The sequence below is a fragment of the Malaclemys terrapin genome, chromosome 6, assembly GCF_027887155.1.
Source record: "Malaclemys terrapin pileata isolate rMalTer1 chromosome 6, rMalTer1.hap1, whole genome shotgun sequence".
Classification (NCBI taxonomy): Eukaryota; Metazoa; Chordata; order Testudines; family Emydidae; genus Malaclemys; species Malaclemys terrapin.
In genome coordinates, this window is record NC_071510.1 from 122,405,832 (window position 1) to 122,425,735 (window position 19,904).

At 42.3% G+C, this 19,904-nt stretch overlaps 1 protein-coding gene across 5 annotated transcripts in view; it reads right to left on the minus strand.

Annotated features, from left to right (window-relative positions):
* The window catches only part of LOC128839830 (urea transporter 2-like), a 419,837-nt gene that overhangs the window by 232,413 nt on the left and 167,520 nt on the right, over positions 1–19,904 (minus strand). The gene's annotated exons all lie outside the window — the stretch shown is intronic.

Sequence of the window (19,904 nt, forward strand, 5' to 3'; positions counted from 1 at the left end):
ACAGGTTCTTTTTCTTAGCAGGTGAATTCTGTTTAGCCTCAATAAATGCTGCACTGTTGTTAGTTGTGTGACGTTGGTTCTGTTTGGGGAAGCTATGGCAAACAGCAAGGGAGTTTGTTCTCTGCTTTAATTTCTCTAACGAGAGTCAATTTTTTATGCCGATTTTTTTCCATGGGAACCAAGCATTGGTGCTGGGGTTGAGGTTCCTGAATGAGGGGATTGCATGTTTGCTATTTCTGTCCTGGTGTATATAGAGTTAAAAAAAATGTCCACCAAGTTGCGCTAAGAATATACCTAAACTCTGCATTATTCCTGATTTCTGCTGCCACTCACCAGACAATATATTAGCAATCCTCCCATCAGCACTGATTTGACCTTGCTGGTAGCTTCTCAAAGGGATATTCTATCCTTGCAGTTTCTGGAAGTTAGCTTTGCCATAGGCTCCCCCACCCCCATACCCTCGTTAGCAAATGCCATGTACTTTCACATAAGGAAAGTTCCAATATTTTACACAGATTTTTGAGTGTTGGCATAAGACCTCTTTGCTCCTTTTTATGCTTAAATTGAGAATGTGTACACTGTGACCACGAAAATCAGATTACCATCAAGCAAGTGAAATATGAAGATGAAGCTACCAAGCTCAGCTAGTTAGCATCCCTCTCCATTCTCCGTTCATTTCTCTCTAGTCCCATATGTTTTTCATCAGCCATTCCTGCATACTCTTCTCAGGACGCTCTGTCCTCCTGCAGTATCTCTCACCTTTCCCCAGACACAAAGGGGTCAAATTCTTCTCTAAGTTACACTGGTGCAACTCTACTGAAGTTAATGGAATTACTCCAGATTTATACCAACATTACTGAAATCACAACTTGGCACCAATGCTCTTTCCCAAATTCTTAATGTGCTTGTTTTAGAACTTCTTGACAATCTCACGTGTTCTCCTAGTGTCTGGTTTCCTAACTAAAGCTCTTTTTAAAAAATCTAGCAGCCTATCAATAAACTAGAAAGCAGTTGTGTTTGCCAGGGATTTGGGAGCCTTTGGGGAAAACATTTGCAGTTTTGGGCAATTGTACAGGTCCAGCCACTGTCTCATGTTGCTAAGTAAAAGTAAAATAAAAAAAAATAAAAAAAAACACCCGTTCTATCCTTTCTATAAATCTAACTGGAGATGATTAACACTAAAAAGGAAAGTCTAAAATGAAGCACTTGAGTACAAAGACAGGGAATTAGATAAATTCTCCGCACTCCTACTTTGACTTATTTTCTCAATATAAAACATCGACTTAGAATTAGGTCATTGTCTGTGCATTTTAGTTCATGATAGTTCTTCTTCTGATGTATTCTGCATATTAACCTTTCATGCCTTCACTGTCTCCTGTACAATTTTAAACATATGAACTTTTTAGTTTTCCTTCCAGACATGCCATCTATACATACCCACTATTTTAAAGAGCAGTTCCCACTAACTGCAACAGAGCTATCTTTCAAATAGTTTATCCAGACTTTCAATTGCCAGTGCAAACAACCAGCTTTCAGGAAGGACACGACAACACAACACAAGGACTGTAAAACTGCTCATAAAACATTAGGGCATTGAAAAGAATCTAGTAATTTTTAAATATGGTACAGAATTCTAGCACAAGTCTGCTTGGTAAAATAGCAGCACAAGCCTTAATTATTCAGACTATATAAAGTGACATGAGAAAACAGGTATCAATATATTGCCATTTATTTCCTTCAGAGTTAAATTGTGAAACCCTTTCCAATGATGGTTGGAAGAGGTTTGAATAGCTCTGGGAATTGGAAATGTGATGGGGAACTTTTCATCTCCAGACTACTGTATGAATCTGTGACACCTGCCATCTGCTTATCCAACATACTGGGGCTTGACGCAGGGACCTACAGTGCTAAAAGTCTGAGCGGCTCCATCTTGAGCTAAATCGTGAACATTCTCTAGATGGGAATGTAACAAACTCATATTCTTTGCAGGTCAGGCACAGGGTGGGACTTGTAACACACTCACCAGTGGTCATAAATCCAATCTAGATTGATATCTAGTACGTGAGAGTTACCATCTGATCAACTGCCCGGTAATCTGTGTGAATTGACTTTGGTCATCTTAGTCTAGGTCCCAGAAAATCTGTGTCATTTGAACTAGGATGGGGGTGATGTTTAGGCTAAGGTTTGGACTTGACTGAACCAAAATTTCATATGCTGATTTTATAAGCTTTCAACTCAAGATGGAGAAAACCCATGAGATCACCAGACCTCATCACATTTCTGCCATCTTGGGCTAAATACAACATCCATACTGGAAATAGAAAATAGGCCTCTCCCCTTTCTGGATGCAGCCTAGAACCAGTCCATCTCCACCAAAAAGGACAACCACACTTGGCACAAATTGACACCTTTGCTGATAGTCCCAGTGGAAAGGCCAGACTTGAATGAAGACTGGATTTGTCACTAACTCCTGGAGGTGGCTGCTGTTGGTCTAGGTTGCAGTTAATTTTCGGGGAGAAAATTACACTCTTGTCTGTGCTTCCCTTACTTCAGGGAGAAATAGATGACTTTAGTTTCCAGACTCAGCAATACATTTATCTTACATTTATTATACTAAGAAATAATATAGCTTAAAAGAAAATTCATTATGAATGTAACTTACTGATGGTTTGCAGTAATTAGTGCACATGATGGACTGGGCACTGGACAGAAAGGAGTGTTTTCTGCCACCCCCACTGCACAAGCTATCCTGGACTTTCATGTCAAGGTACGTAACATTCTGTAGCTGAATGGGAACTGCATTCTGTACTCTGCCTTTCAGGAAGTGGAATACATCTTGTAGTACAATCCGCCATCTTGGGGAACTGCAAGTAGGATCCATTGTCTTTCACCTCTGAGGCCCTGGTAAAACCTAACTCAGAGCTCTGATCCTGCAATTGGATCTTCACCTGCATCTGGCTGAAGCCCTGTTGTCAATGGGGCTATATTTGGTGCAGGGCTCTGTGCTAGAAGCCCTGCATCTCTTTGGAGCTCTATTGAGTTTAACAGGGCTAGCAGCTCTGATTGTAGGACTGATCAGTAAAGACTCTTGTGAAATGATTCTACAGAACCAAAATGTTGGAGAATTACTGCAGATATTTTAAATTTGATTACCAGAAAAGTTAATTAATTCTGTAATGAATCCTCTAGCAAACAGGAGCAGCAAATGGAGGAGCGTTGTGAGGGATTTCTCCAGGTGAAGAAGGAGTGATTACATGACCCTTGGGGTGAATTTGTTGTCTGCTGGTTAGTTTGTTGTGTGTTTGCTTGTTTGAAGTTTATAGTGTGGTCTGTTTTGGGGCCTGTGGTCTGAGCCAAGAAGCCTGATAGGCTAGACTGAGAATTTACTAATGAGGCTTTAGCCTACCATCCTTTAATCCCTAATCCTTTAAAGATTCCTTTGGGGGTGGGACTAACTCAAGGAGAACTGGGGTTTAAAAAGTCAGCTCTTAAATGACCAGAGAAGTTAGCGAACAGAGGGGTTTTGCTAGGCAGTTTAGAGAGGAAGTGTGAGAGCCAGATAGAGTATGTTTAGAGTATGTTAGAGTATGTTTGTTGGATGTAACGCCACACAAAACAAACAAACAGTAAGCCCCACTGAGAGACTAAAAACAAACAAACAGTAAGCCCCATTGAGAGAGTAAAAATAATGCAGGCAGTAGACCAGTAGTAGAGTGGGCTATCCTGTTTATAGCATTAAACGCAGCATGTACAATTACCTGCCTTGTGCGCAGGTGGTGTATGTGTGCATTAAGTGCAAGCAACTCATGGCCCTCAGAGACCGAGGTTCTTGAGGCCAGATAGGCTGAACTGGAGGAGCTAAGGAAGACAGAGTGGTACATAGATCAGACTTTCAGGGACACAGTAGACCAGTCCCACCCTCAGTCTGACAATCTCTGTGCTGTTGAGGAGAATGAAAGTCTCGAGTAAGGAGAACATTGAGTTAGAGCAGAGGAAAACAATCCCATTTTGGGACCTTCCTTCCAGATGATGTCATGGTATCCTCTTGTGCGGAGAAGACCCTGCCTGGGGAGGGGACCCTTGTTATCAGGAAGAGACAGGTTATAGTAATGGGGAATTCAATTGTTAGAAATATAGATAGTTGGGTTTGTGATGACCAGAATAACCAAATGGTGAATTGCCTAATGAGTGTGAAGGTTGCAGACCTCTTGAGACATCTAGATAGACTCATGAGCAATGCTGGGGAGAAGCTGATGATCATGGTTCATGTAGGTACCAAGTGACATAGGGAAAGGTAGGAGAGAAGTCTTGGAGGCCAATTTTAGGCTGCTGGATAAGAGATTAAAATCCAGAACCTCCATGGTAGCATTCTCTGAAATGCTTCCAGTTGCATATGCAGGGCCAGTTAGGGAGAACTGGAGGGGCTCAGTGCAAGGATGAGACAAAGGTGTAGGGAGGAAATGTTTAGATGTATTAGAAACTGGGGAACTTTTTGGGAAAAAAGGAGCATAGAGGAAGGGTGGACTTCACCTAAACCAAAACAGACCTAGATTGCAGGCATGTAATATTAAAACGGTCGTTAGAGAAGTTTTTAAAACTAAGAACGGTGGGGGAAAGCTGACAGGTGCAGAGAAGCACACCATTCAGACAGAGTAATTCCTTAGGGGAGGATTTATTAAAGAGCATACTCTATATCCTAGTAAGGAGGAGAGAATAGAAGTTGATAATGCACAAGTAGGAGGAGAAGGGAAACAGTCAAATGAAAGAGTCCCATTCAATTACATCACATGAAGGCCGACGTCTAAATATTGAGAAATGTATATACAGGTGCTAGAAGTCTAAATACTAAGATGGGTGAATTTGAATGCTTGGTATTAAATGAGGATATTGACAATAACTTCCATATTAGGAGAGATTAAAAAGACTGGTACTGTTCATCTTAGAAAAGAGATGACTAAGGGGAGAGGGATATGACAGAGCTCTATAAAATTATGAATGGTGTGGGGAAATGAATAGGGAAGTGTTATTTATCCCTTCACATAACACCAGAACCAGGGGCACCCAATGAAATTAATCGGCAACAGGCTTTAAAACAAACAAAAGCAAGTATTTCTTCACACAACACAGTCAACCTGTGGAACTCATTGCCAGGGGTTGTTGTGAAGGCAAAAGTATAACTGTATTCAAAAAATAATTAGAAGAGTTCATGGAGGATAGGACCATTAATGGCTATTAGCCAAGATGGCCTGGAGGTCCCTAAACATCTGACTCTCAGAAACTGGGAGTGGACGACAGGGGATGGATCACTTGATAATTGCCCTGTTCTGTTCATTCCCTCTGAAGCAGCTGGCACCGGCTACTGTTGGAAGACAGGATTGGTCTAGACGGGCCATTGGTCTCACCCAGTATGGCCATTCTTATCTCCTTAATAACGAATGAATGGGGAGTCTTAGGCGACTTTAATAACCGGGGTTGTTACTAGCCCTCTATAACGTATGTATGTGCGGTAACTGAAGCACAGCTGGATTAGTCTTTAGCTACTGAGTGGCTGCATTCCGCAACATTTTTCAAAGTTGCATCTGGCAGAGCTCCCAGAGATTTGATTACACATATAATTGTCTTAACTTGAAAATACAAAATCTGGATGCCTGTATTATGGGAGACATAATGTATTCGTGGAATCAGAGAGTTTAAGGCCAAAAGGGACCATTAGATCATCTAGCCTGATCTCTTGTATGACACAGGCCAGAGAATTTCACCAGCTACTCCACTATTAAGCCCAATAGCTTGTGCTGGTCTAAAGCACATCTTCCAGAAAGACATCCACTCTTGATTTGAAAACTTCAACCAACGGAAAAATCTACCACTTGATTTGGTAGTTTATTCCAGTGGTTAATCACCCTCGCTCTTAAGAATTTGCATCTATTTATAACTTGCAATTGTCCAGTTTTAACTCCCAGCCATGATTTCTTTTGTCTTTCTCTGCTAAATTAAAGAGCCCATTAGTATATGGGCTAAGTACCTTCCTGGGGAGAAAATATACCACAATCAAGTCACCTCTCAATCTTTTTTATGATAAAAAGTTTCTGCTGGTAAGACATTTTTTCCAGCCTTCAAATATTTATTTTTTTGGTTCTTCTCCGCATCCTCTCCTCATTTTCAATATCCAGTATGAATGGGCACTAATCCAAAGCCCTACCAACATGTCACTATGCCACAATGCATCCCAGCCATCATAAAAGGTACTGTACCAAGTGGTCCTCTTTCAAAGCCTACTGAAATTAATGGGAGTCTTTCCATTGAATTCAGTGAACTTTGAGGTAGGCCCTGTGTCTCTGGGACTGTTGTAGCTGTTATAGTTGTTGGACCACCATTTAAGACATTCAATTAATAACAATAGAGGAACAAAAATAAGTCCAAGACCTTATTTATTTTCATTAATGCTACATTAAAGCTTTCCCAACATTTTGTTTACTCTGCTGTTGCTATTCTGTAAACAGGGGCGGCTCCAGGCACCAGCACAGCAAGTGCCTGGGGCGGCAAGCCACGGGGCGTGGCGTGCCGGTCACCGTGAAGGCGGCAGTCAGGCAGCCTTCAGCAGCATGCCTGCGGGAGGTCCACCGTTCCCGCGGCTTCGGTGGCAATTTGGCGGCGGGTATGTTGAAGGCGCAGGACCGGCAGATCACCCACAGAAATGCCGCTGAATCCGCATGATCAGCGGACCGCCGGCAGGCATGCCACCAAAGGCCGCCTGATTGCCGTGCTTGGGGCAGCAAAAAACATAGAGCCGACCCTGTCTATAAACTCACCTGCAAAACTACTCTCTCTCTGATGGATTTAGACATTTATATCAATGTGGCAAAAACACACTACCATAGTATTTAAAAATATAAAGGATACATTAGAAACAGGTTTCTGCAAACTCTCTTACAGCCACTGTGTTATGGTCTTTTTTGGTTTGGGTTTTTTTAAGCAAAAACTCCCAGCTTATGTCTGTGAGCCTGGAGTTTGCTCAGGATATAATTGTTTCACAAAAATTACTGGCAGGACATACACAGATCCCTCACACATCACTAAGCTTTCCCACTAAACTATAAACTAGAAACATATTTTAAGTCTGGGATTGGTTTTAAACTGTGGGTATACAGGGAAGATTTTAAACTAATAAAAAGCCATTCCACTGGTTCAGTTGAGGGCCAGGTGCATGTGCTCTCCTTAAAAAAAAAAAAAAGTGGGTGTGTAGAATTAGGATGTTCGATCTGGGTTTAGGAGGCTCTTTTAAAATATTCTTTATTTCTCACCAAAGATTTGAAAAATCATATTTCATTCTCAGTGCAACATGTTACACACATGTAGACAGGTCTGTCATTTTATACCCAGGCTTTCCAAGTTAAGGCTGGCAATTGAAGGGGGGGGGGGAAGGCCAGTTTTGTTTTATAAAGAACAATGGTTACTGAAAAGTTTCCTCTAACAAAGCATCAAAATTCTGAATAGCTCCGCTCAGATTAACCACAGATCTGACACAATTTCAGATCCAGAGGCTGATTAACTTTGACTCATAGTATAAAAGGCCCATGACCAATTATTATTCAGAAAAATCCTGCTGTTTAGCCAAAGAGCATACAGTGCAATCCGGTACTTGATGTGCTTGTGATAAACGTTCACATGACAAGGTTATTTGGTGTACAGCGGCTAGAGTGGTTGTCATAGCAACCTGTTCACAATGCCCATAAATCTGATGTGTAGTTATCCTTGCTGTGTATGCAAAAAACACAAAGCCAACTCAAGCAGTTTAATTTCCAGCACTGACTGTCACAAAAAAAAAATATTCTAAGGTAATAGACTTCCCCGTATTATATTCTTTCACAAGAAAGGCACTCAAAAAGCTGAAACACTCTCTTGAAAGCCAAAGAGACTTTAAAGACAATCATTATGGGAGAGAGTGCAGGTCACCATTAATATCAAGCATGACAAAAAAGAGAAATCTGTTGAAAATCTGAGCCTCAGTTTATTGATTGTTTTCTGTTACCCAGGCAAACAGCTGAGTGTAAGTTAAAAATAACCTTCTTTCTTTCTTTGTGTGTTCCAGAAATGATTAGCTGAAATACTCTGGAGTCAGATGTCAAGTAGGCTGTGATAAAAGGCCCTTCCCCATAGCAAATTATAAACCTAGCCTATCTTATTGTCAAGCATATGATAAACTTCAAGAGAAAGGTAAAGAGATTGCTTACTTCTGAAGGGGAAAGAGGGTGGTTTGGAGATAAAGGCATGGGATTGGGAGGAAGGAGACCTGTGATTCCATTCCAGCTACCATGAACCTCTCCTGTGTAACTAAATTACTTAAATTCTGTGCCTCAGTTTTCCCATCTGTAAAATGGGGAGGTTTTCCTACTTCACAGGTGTAAGATGACAGTGATAGCCCCTTGCCCCCATCAGAAGAAATAGGAACCAGGAGTAAAAATACCTACCTCCACCTTGAGTAAGGGGGAAGCACCAGATCTCTCCCACAAGCACAATGCCTTCCTAAGCTCTCCTTGAGCCATTGCATCTCTACCGATTGCATCTCCACCATCTATGTACATGGTACAGTTTGGCCCTGAGGGAGCTATAGGGGAGATGACCCTACAAGTAGGACTTTCTAAATCTTGTATTTGGCACCTACAATAGACTCATTGTACAGTGATGCACTAGAAATACATATATAGATATTTGTTATGAGGCTAAAGTCATTAGATTTTATAAAGCCATTTGAGATCCTCATATGGAAAATACAAAGTATTATTGTTATGTGGAATTGCTTATATATAGATACCGCTCTAGGATCTTGCGTACAACCAACGTGGGAAATCTCCAGACTCAAAACTCAAAGCTGTTTGTTCCACCAGAGAGCATCTTTCCATCCTCTGTGCTGAGTAGAATTTAGGTTCTCCCTAATGCATCAAAGACCCGTTACTTTCACAAGAAGATACAAAAGACTATTTAAAATATTGAGAGAATGCCCAAAAAGTTACAGAACCTTCTGCTATGTGAGGAGGATAGTAGATGGTTGGTGATCAGTAAGGATACAATTTTGTCACTGATTCTGTGACTTTAAGAGACCTCCACGAGTTTTTGGCTTCAGCAGTGCACCGCGGCTGCCAGCTACCCCAGATGGCTCTGGCTTCAGCCCTGCCCCAGTGGTCAGCCCCACCCCCTTGTTATTTAGTTAAAATCACAGACAGGTAACAGACTTCCGTGAAATTTTGTTTATTGCCTGCGACCTGTCCATGACTCTTACTAAAAATAACCATGACAAGATCTTACCCTTACTGATCACCAATTGTGGAGACTAAAAAGTTCCAGGTATATCTCTAAACTCAAAAATACCGTACAACGATAAAGAATGAGAAACAGATGAAGAACATCATAATTTAGTGTATGCAGTGGGGGGGGCACCCCAGGGTCCGAGCCGAGCCGGGTGGGAGACGCCGGGGCCAGAGCCTCTTGGCCTGGGCCGGCCGGCCGTCAAAGGGAACCGCTCGGCCGGACTGGGCCATGCCGCGCCCCGCCCCAGCCCCAGCTTACCTGCTGCCTCCCTGTTTCAGGCTTTCCGAGAACATTTGATTTGCGGGAAGCAGGGGAGGGGGAGGAGCAGGGGGGCAGAGCGTTCAGGTGAGGGGGCAGAGTTGGGGAAGGGACTTTGGGGAAGGGGTGGGGGTGGGGAAGGGGCGGAATTGGGGTGGGGCTGGGGCCCCGTGGAGTGTCCTCCTTTTTTTAAATTAAAATATGGTAACCCTGCCTTTGCCCCCTCTGTCAGCGGGCCTGTTGTGGGGCCCCCCTTAGCCCGAGGCCCTGGGCTGCAGCCCCTGAAGCCCCTGCATTAATCCGGCCCTGATGATACCAGTGCTTATGTCCCTGACCCTCCTGTACCTCCCCTCAAAAAGCATGCTCAGAAATGTTACTGCTATTAAGGATACATATCTCTATATCCATGTACATGTCCACAAGGTCCAGAGTACATAGTTGGGCACTTTTATATGGTTATTTCCATAGACACCATTATGAATGTTTCTTTCTCCAGAAAAAGTGAGGTCTCCAAGACTCAGGATGGGCCATTCTTTTGGAGTCTCAGGCTGTAACTAGAACAGCACTCTTTTTCTCTCTCACCCAACACTCAAACCACACTCAACCTCAAGGACCTTTTTACCACCCAACATGGAGATATTCTCTTCTTGATACAGTTGAATTTGAGCACATTCTCAAGACAATAGAAAGGAAACTCTCTGAAGCAAATTCTGCAGCTGCAGTGAATATTCTTGATCACTGTTTCCTTCTGTCTCTTCAGATCAAGAATCTAGTCTACTGGCACGAGAACTAGGGCAGCTGGTTGCCTATACTAGGAGTTGGAGGCAGCTGAGATCTTGTTGACCATCTTTAATTAAGACTCGTATGAAATGTCAGAGGAGGCCAGGAGAGCTCTCAGGTTCCCTGTGTAGGCCTTGATTGCTTATAGTGACCTCTTGGAGCAAATCTCACAGCACAGCACGTCATGATCTACTGTGAGGCCCATGGTATTGCAATTTGGCTTGTGTGAAATCAGAAGAATAGCACCAGGGAAATTTGGAAGGAGTGTATGAGAGGGGAAAGTATGCCCTCCGAAACCAGAAACCACAGGACTCAGAGCCCAGATGTGTCAATCGAGGTGTGCGGTGCTCAGCCCCAACAGCACCAGTTCCAAAACCTTCTAGCAGAAAGCATCAAGCATCTGAAGCACCGGATGGATATGAAGGATGCACTGCGACACACAGCTGACTGGAAACAAGAGGGGTCAACATGGGCTCAACACAAGCTAGACACACAGTGACCCAGGGTGAGTTCATTCACCAATTGAGGTCAGCAATACCACTAGTTAGACCTACATTTCATTGCAGAGGCTGGTGGCAGATGCTCATGGCTGGATCCCATGGTCTAGAAATATTAGCCCAGGAGTTCTCACCTTACCTGTATGGATTTTGAATCCATGAGTGGGGATCCCAACCCTATCTGATGGTCCAGTGATGATCAGAACTTGCCTCATACATGGAAATCTCTCCCAAATCCTCCTTTGACCACCCATACCCAGCACAGTGTGTGAGCACCTAGGGTGTAATCTCAGTGGTCCTCAACACCCACTTTGTAACTCATTGTGTCCAAATCCCTTTGGCATTGGGGTTAACTATAGGATGTAATGTACATGTTCCCATTGGTGCTAAAGACTGGCTCTCTGGACCTACCAGCTGTGCAGGGATTATAACATATTGTATACAGAATGTTCATTTTATACCACCAGCTCTTAAGATGCCAAGTTGCCACAGTGCCATGTTTTTAGTGAAATGGAGCATTCCCAAAGGGATTACCATCTTACACTGAGAAAACGTGTTACTTTAGCACCACCGATAGTTTTTGGACAGTCACAAAAACCTTGATGTGTGTGGTCTACGGGATGCAGTCAAATGTGTCATAAGGAGGCATTGGTTACCATGTGCACTGTGTCAGAGCAGCGCAAACAAAGCTGTTTCGTGGTGGAAGGCAAATGTTGCACTCACAGGCTTATCCCATAGCAGGAAAACAGGAGACTGCCCGTATCTAAAGAGAATGTAAACACCTCTAAAAGCCCACAGTACTAAAAGTAGGCTGACTTGTTTCCCTAACAAGCTAAAAAGACAATTGTACAAACCTGGCGAAAGAGCCTGTCTTTGCCACATGGAACCCTTAGGGGTTTCACAGCTGCATGTGCTAAACACATCCTGGGGAGGTCCATAATGCTTATATTGCTGTCAGCCCTTTGTCCCATTCCAGAGGAAAAGCATGTGATTTTGCCACATGTGCTGGAGGGCCTTTGGGGAGGCACAGAGTATGCTCAATGCCTCTTCGATGTGCTTCTCCACAGCTGGGGAAAGAATTAAGACCCGAAGACGCTCTCTTGGCACATACTGTTGTTTGGGGAGCTGAAATGTGGCTGCATCAGGCCAAAGATCCCAGTCTGATGTCACTTGGAGTGGAGACAACAAACTCACTAGCAAATCTCTCTCTCCAGGCAGGGTGACCAAATAGTTTGTTTTAAACCAAAAAGAACCAGGGCTTTGGTGCATCTCACTTTTCCCCCCTCCTTGCTGGATCTCCATAGGTGTAAAGTGAACTCAAAGAGTAGCTCAGTGGGTGCAAATGCCAGAGAACTGAAACCGGGAGGGAAAAATTAACAAGAAACCCCTATTTTCACCTCTACTGCTAAAAGGTCAGCAGGGTGATGCTGATCTACATTTCAGCACCAGAGGTCAGCTCACAAGAGGATACCAGAGACCAAGAAGACAGAGACCTGTTAAAACAATAAAAGGTCAGGATGCCACTGGAATCCTCCAAGTTCCTCTGTAGTTTTCTGAAGATAGCGATGATTTATAAGGTTTGCTTAAAAAAAAAAAGACTTTAAAGCACATTACCTCACTTTGCAATAATTCATAACAACTCTAGAATGAAGCAAATTGAACAAAATGGAGGTATTGCCCTCTAGTAACATGGTGGGTGAACTAATAAAAAGTTGGAGGAAACCAGCCTTTTGAACCATTTTATTAGGAAAAAAAATACTATTAGGTGGTGGCCAATCCAATTTTTTAATGAGCTGTTGAAAATACAGATACGTACAGCAGAGAATGAAAAGCCGCTAGTCAGTCAATGGGACTGTAATGTAAACATGGGACTGATATAAAATTGAGAGTGAATTCAAATAGAAGTGCTGGAATAGATCCCTTTTTGGTTGCAAATTAACATTTCTCAGTGTTTAAAAAAATTCCATTTGTAATAATAAAATGATAATCTCTTGTGTGAAATCCTGGCTCCACTGAAGTCAATGAGACTCTTGTAATTGACCCAGGCTAGAATTTCACCCCTTATGTTTATGTATATTCACTTTAATCTCAGAAGACCCGTTTACAAATTACACTCAGGGATCACTTTACCTGCCACTGAACTGCAGTCATTTCTGGATGAGGGGACTCAGCTGCACAAAACCCCCTACAGTATAGAATTGAAATGGAATGTGGGATCTTTGGCCAGCAATTGATGGAGTTGTAATGGAATGGATCACCATGCAAATATCTGCTACAGGTACCTTTGCAAAAAAGGACCATGGGATCTTTAATGACAACAATTAGAAAGGTCATCAGTGTTACTTTTCTTCTGAAAGATAGTGCTTCCAACAGCATAGCATCTATTACAACCATCATGCAGAATTGGTGGTGGTGGGGGGAGAGAGGGTAAAAAGCCACCTATTGAATCTTCAAAAGGGTCCAGAGAAGCACCAACAACCCAACCCCAAGAAATAAACAATCCCATAATTAACACTACCCTACAAATGAAACCAAAGAACTTGTGCGGCAGGGTGATGAAGATTTGCTCTGAGGAATAGTTAGGGGAAGAGCATTCTAGAGTCAAGGGCCATCCTTGCCTTCCATCCTTTCTAGATTGGGCCTACAGAAGATCTGCAGCTCCAGTCCTGCCGATCTCTATTCTTTACTGAAAAGAAAGTGCCCTTTCCCACTGGGAAAACTAATTCCCCTTGTGGCTTGAAAGGAGCAGAAATCAGTATGGCAGATTCCATTAACCAAAGGAGAAAAGACATCTTCAGCATTTGGAGCACATTCCCATGAAAAGCCAGAAGAGGGAGACCAAGATGGTTGTGGGGTTTTTTTGCAGGCTCCACCACAATAGTAAACAACAATACTTTGCACTTCCTGACACTGTTCATCCAAGGCATTCCAAGCACTTAAATAGTATTTAATGAAGACCCAATGTCTCTGTGAAGATTGCAAGGTACTGTCCTTTTCACTGCATGGGTTTGAACTGAGCTTAGCACAAAGAGGCTCCAGTCCTGATTGAAACCTCTATTACAAACAACAACTCCTCATAAAATTGTTGCCCTAGATAAGTACGTTCACATCCCATTGCCTTAAGTGGGAGTTCAATGGGAGGGCACACAGGGATCATCAAAGTCACCCAGTAAGGATGTGGCAACAGTGGATACAATCCAGATCTTCTGACCCCTTTTATTCATGAGAACCTTTTTGTTTCCCATCATCAGGGACAGAATCTGACCCCCTGTTTTAAAAGTTAGCTGGTATTTAGTATCCAAAGGAATATCACCACCATAAATGACTTTTTTTTTTAAGGCCAGTCAAATTAGGGGTTTAAAACTCTTAAAAAATAAAATATTTTCAAAATGCACATTGTGTAATCTTTACAAGGCTTTGGTTCAAACACCCCACCTACAGTTTTGTATGTTAAAGAAATGGTCTATATGCCAAGAACTACATACATGTCTGCACACAGTTCTTGCTTAGTTCCATTACCAGATAGAATAAAAGATGCTTTTATTCAGCGGAAACATGAGCAGTCTAAAGCAAACTCTTTCCACTGAAGTATTAGAGGGCTTGGGATTACCATGAGGCCTCTCACTTGGGCCTCTAAGTGGATTCTCCCTGGGAAACAGGAAGTTACAAAAGCAGATGTCTGCAAGACACAATTGCCCATTTCCCCCCAGTGGTAAGGTCGCCTCATGTTGCTGAGTGAAGAAACCACTGCAGCACAATATAATATCTTGAGGCACTAGTTTCAGGACACAGCATTCTTTCATTTTCCAATCATAGCCTTCAGAATTCCTTCACACACACCTTATTAAACCACAACTAATTATCAAATATTCAACAAAGACTTTACAGTACCGGGTAGACTGAGCCCTCAGCATGTAGAACATAGTATACACCCAACAGCAGGGATGTTTTGAAATTGCAAAACACAAGTCCAAGTTGAGGCAGTGAAGTTTGCTAGTTTGACCCATGAAACTCAGGGTTTGATGTCTGAGTACTTACATTTCAGCTGTAAAGACCTGTGATCTAATCTTATTCATGGTATGTCTATACTGCAGTCACAGACCTGACCAGAGCTCTTATAGACATACAGTAATTCCTCACTTAACATCCTCCCGCTTAATGTTGTTTCAAAGTTACGTCGCTGCTCAATTGGGGAACATGCTCGTTTAAATTTGTGTAATGATCCCTTATATGGTCGTTTGGCTGCCTGCTCTGTCCACTGCTTGTAAGGTTCTGTGGAAGAGCAACGACTTTATAAGGGAGCATTGCACAAGTTCTTCTTCTCCGCCTCCTCCTCCTCCTCCTCCTCCTCCCTCCGAGTGCTTAGAACTTTCTGGGAGGGAGGAGGAGGAGTGGGGAAGTGCTGCATCTCCACTCCTTCCCCTGCCTCCCAGAACGTCCTAAGTAATTTGTGGCTGAATTGAAGCCACCCCAGGGGTTAGCGTGACTTTCAGAATCTGCTGAGGACTGAAGGATCAGTATGAAAAATACAGGTTGGAAGAACTGAGATCCACTGGCAGAGAGGGGTGTCTATTTATTGACACTGAGTAAGGACTTGATCAAAATTAGATGATGCAGTGTCTTCCAAACATACATCTAATGAAGAAATTCCTACATCTTCCTCACATTTTCTTGGTGGGGTCCAGTAATTTTCTGTTCTGGTTAACGACTTCTTTGTTATGGTTAGATGCCAAACAAGCTCTGGCTGCTAACACTAGTAGCATTATTGAGCTGGACTGTAATCCTAGAGGTGCTGGTAGCAATTCAAGCATTGCAGGCTGGTGGCGATTCTAGCATTCAATAAAATGGTCCAGATCCTCAATTGCTGTGAAAGGTCATAGTTCCACTGATTGCAATGGTGCTATGATGATTTACCCAATAACTATAGCTAGCATATCCCTGCCACTAGTGCTGGCTAGTGCTCAGTGTTCCGATACCTCTATTTGAGAGCATGCAGGAGGAAAGAATCATGGAATAATAGAAATGTAGGGCTGGAAGAGAATACAATGCTCACACTCCTCTCTTTCCCAAAAGCCTAGCGAACAGTCTTTCTCTTCACCCTACCACATGTGGCAGGGCGGAAAGATCTATTGGGAGACTGCTTTGGTCCTGCTTTGAGCAGGGGGTTGGACTAGATGACCTCTTGAGGTCCCTTCCAACCCTGATATTCTATGATTCTATGAGACTTCAGCATATAGAGAATGGGGAAGAAGCAAACAGGAGAGGAGATAGTCACTCACTCTGAAGGGACTGCTCCTTTTCCCCTTCATGCTAGTTTCCTCCAGATTGGAGACAATTACCTGGGGATGTTTTTAATCCTTCTTTAGACATACATGCTTAAATAGATGGTAATGATGGACACTTTACATTTTCAAAGCTGTTTAACTGACATTAACGAATTAATCCAGACAACTTCACTACAATGAAATACTGCAGGTGAACTATCATGGGCCACAGTCTGCGGATATGGAAGCTGAGACAAAGATTAGTTGAAAGATTTGTCCAACATCACCTTGCAAGTGAATGGCAGAGCTGGGATTAGAACTCTGGATTTCAGAGCCTCTAGTTTGGCATTAGTCAAAATGGATATGACAAATGAGCCAACAGTGTGCCCTTGTTGCCAAGAACGCTAATGGCATTTTGGGCTGTATAAGTAGGGGCATTGCCAGCAGATCGAGGGACGTGATCATTCCCCTCTATTCGACATTCATGAGGCCTCATCTGGAGTACTGTATCCAGTTTTGGGCCCCACACTACAAGAAGGATGTGGAGAAATTGGAAAGAGTCCAGCGGAGGGCAACAAAAATGATTAGGGGGCTGGAACACATGACTTATGAGGAGAGGCTGAGGGAACTGGGATTGTTTAGTCTGCAGAAGAGAAGAATGAGGGGGGATTTGATAGCTGCTTTCAACTACCTGAAAGGGGGTTCCAAAGAGGATGGATCTAGGCTGTTCTCAGTGGTAGCAGATGACAGAACAAGGCGTAATGGTCTCAAGTTGCAGTGGGGGAGGTCTAGGTTGGATATTAGGAAAAACCTTTTCACTAGGAGGGTGGTGAAGCACTGGAATGGGTTACCTAGGGAGATGGTGGAATCTCCTTCCTTAGAAATTTTTAAGGTCAGGCTTGACAAAGCTGGGATGGGATGATTGGTTCTGCTCTGAGCAGGGGGTTGGACTAGATGAACTCCTGAAGTCCCTTCCAACCTCTTTCCCTTTAGCTCATTTGCTCTGAAAGTAATTGGGAAGACAAACTAATAAGCTGGAAGAATTTTTATTTTAAAAAAGGTAGAGTAATCCTAAAAGACAACTGCCTGAATGAAAATTGCTGGGGCTGTTTAAGTCACCATGCATGCTTCATTTCCCCCAATGAAGCAGAGCCAAGAAAGAGGAGGGCTGCTTGACTCAAATCTTGTCTGAAGTGATATTTAAGAAACGTATTTTTAAACCAAAGAATTCCCATTTTATCACTGCAAGGAGTTGGAATAACGTCTGCAAACACTCGCCGCCTGGTTTGGTTTGGGCTAGTCACACCTAGAACAAGTGTTCTGGGGCTTGTAGGTAACCTGCTGGATCTTGTTAAACTCGGTTGCAGCCTTTGATGTATGTGAAACAATATTGCAAATCCCCTTACCACACCAATCATAGGACTGACTAATAAAAATACAACATTACGTATATAATAATGAGCTCCCAATGGGTAGAGAGAAGGTTCTTACACACAGAGGTCCACACAGGCCTGTATTGGTGCAGTTTGATTGGATAACTGGAAAATTATGTCCTGTAATTACTAAGCAAACATGAGAAGGAATGACAGGGAAATGCAATGAAATGAGGTTTGAGCGTGGAAGATGAATTTTCAGAGAGTTCAATTTGGAAGGAACATATATGAATCTCACACTTACAGCTTTGAAATACAAGTGATCCATTGATTTAAAATTGAATGTTGTGTTCATTTAGTACCTTAAGACCTGCATGGGGCAGTGTAGACGAATGACTAGAGTGGAAAAATTGGAGTTTGAGCTGCTGGGTTCTGTTCCCAAATCTGCTACGGTCTTACTCTGTGACTAGTTAGAAGACACTTAGGCACACATTTATAAAAGCGTCCACTAATCTGGGTGCCCCAAGTTGGGCACCCAAAAATATACACCCCCAAATTATGGAATACTTTTCAAAATGTGGGCCTTAGCCTATATATACACTTCAGTTTTACTTGCCTGTAAACTGGGTAATAATAATATCTACAAGTAACTACCCCACAAGATGTTGTGATAGTTTATAAGCTAATGTTGCAAAGTGCTTTGGGATCTTGGAAGGAAAGGTGCTATTTATTACAAAGAACAAATATTATTGCTAGAGATTTACAGATGGCTATTGCCTGGCATTGAAATGAAACATTCAGTGTAAAGCCTCCTTTTCCAGTTGATCATAACTTTAGCAAAGATATTATTTTTGGGTTAAAATTTGTCATGGTTGGTCTCAGCCCAGAGCCAGTTTTATTAGGAAAGCATCATAAATTCTGCTCAGACATTTTTTGAGTTCTGGATTTGTTAAAAATAAAGCTTTCCCACATGGTTTTGTCCAAACTTGACTTTTTTATAGAGCTCACTGCTACCTAAAAAATTTGAGCCAATCTGGAAGAATGTATGTAAGGTAAATTACTGAATGGAAAGTTGTATAAGAAGGACCAATAGGTATTGTAGTATTTCTCTTACTCATTGACAAAAATTAAGACCACAGTCTAAGGCACAGCATGGCAGGGTGGTATTTAAGCTTTCAACTTTGTTTCATTTTCTGATTGCTGTGCTTATGAATAGAATAAAATAATAACTAAATAATACCACCACCTAGCTCTTAAAGTACATTTCATCCATAGATCTCAAAGCACTTTACAAAAGAGGTCGGTCCATTTTACAGAGGGGGAAACTGAGGCAGAGATAGATGAAATTACTTGCCTAAGGTCACTCAGCAGGCCAGTGGCAGGAGCTGAGGCTAGAACTGAGGTCTCCTGAGATACACTCCAGTTTCTCAGTATGGCAATAATGCCAGTTATGTGTATGAAATTATTAGTAATAGTAATACAGAGCTTACCAAAGGACAGTGGATTGGCGAGTTTCATACTGAAGTTCAGCGAGTTTAAAGGTTGTTCACCTTACCCATCTGACTCCCACTCTAAAGGCCAAATCCCACACACCCAGAAACACGTTCTCATAGTTACAATTAATATGGAGGGGCTGAACTGGGCAAAGAGATGCTAATTGAGTATTGTATTGTGTGAGCTTGTCCACACACAACATCTTCTTTTAATTGGCAGTAATTGCTTGTGTTTAGAGCGTGAGAGCAGTAACCTGGTAAACACCATGAAAGTCTCTAGAAGTGGCTGAGTTGTAATACAACTTCTTGAGGAAAAAGAAGCGGACAATTAATTTGAAGCAAACAATAAAAATATGAGAAAAAACTAGAGATGTAGGGGACCTACTAATGATGTGGAGGAGGTGGTTTGGCTGGGCCTTTTATTATCTCTTTTGTGTTCCAGTCTGAAACATCTATCATCACTGAACTAGCTGATTATTCTTTAAAATTACTTCATATGGAAAAATTAACTTAAAATGAAGACAATAATCCTTTATAGATGATTAGGAAGAGGAACATTTTTCTGAGGGATTGGATACAGATTCCTCGACCTTTAATTCCCTGGCCTGCAGGAATCTAGTGCATTCAGGACTATAAATATATGAAAAAGCTTTTGAATAGACTGAATTATTTATGTTTTAATAGTTGCCCATCATTTAAAAGCTTCACCTTGGTGCCTTGTGCTTGAAGATCAAGCCTCGTTCAGTGTGACATTTTATTCTGATGCTACTTTTCCTGTCAGTTTCATGTGTGTTGCATCATACGCTAAAATACCACAAGTTACACTTATTTGTAAAGGGACAGATTGATTGGCTAGGATTCCTCCATCACAGAGATTCCCTTTTCCTGTGTGTGGTAGGCACCTAAGCTACCCCCCTCCTCCTTTGTCCTTGC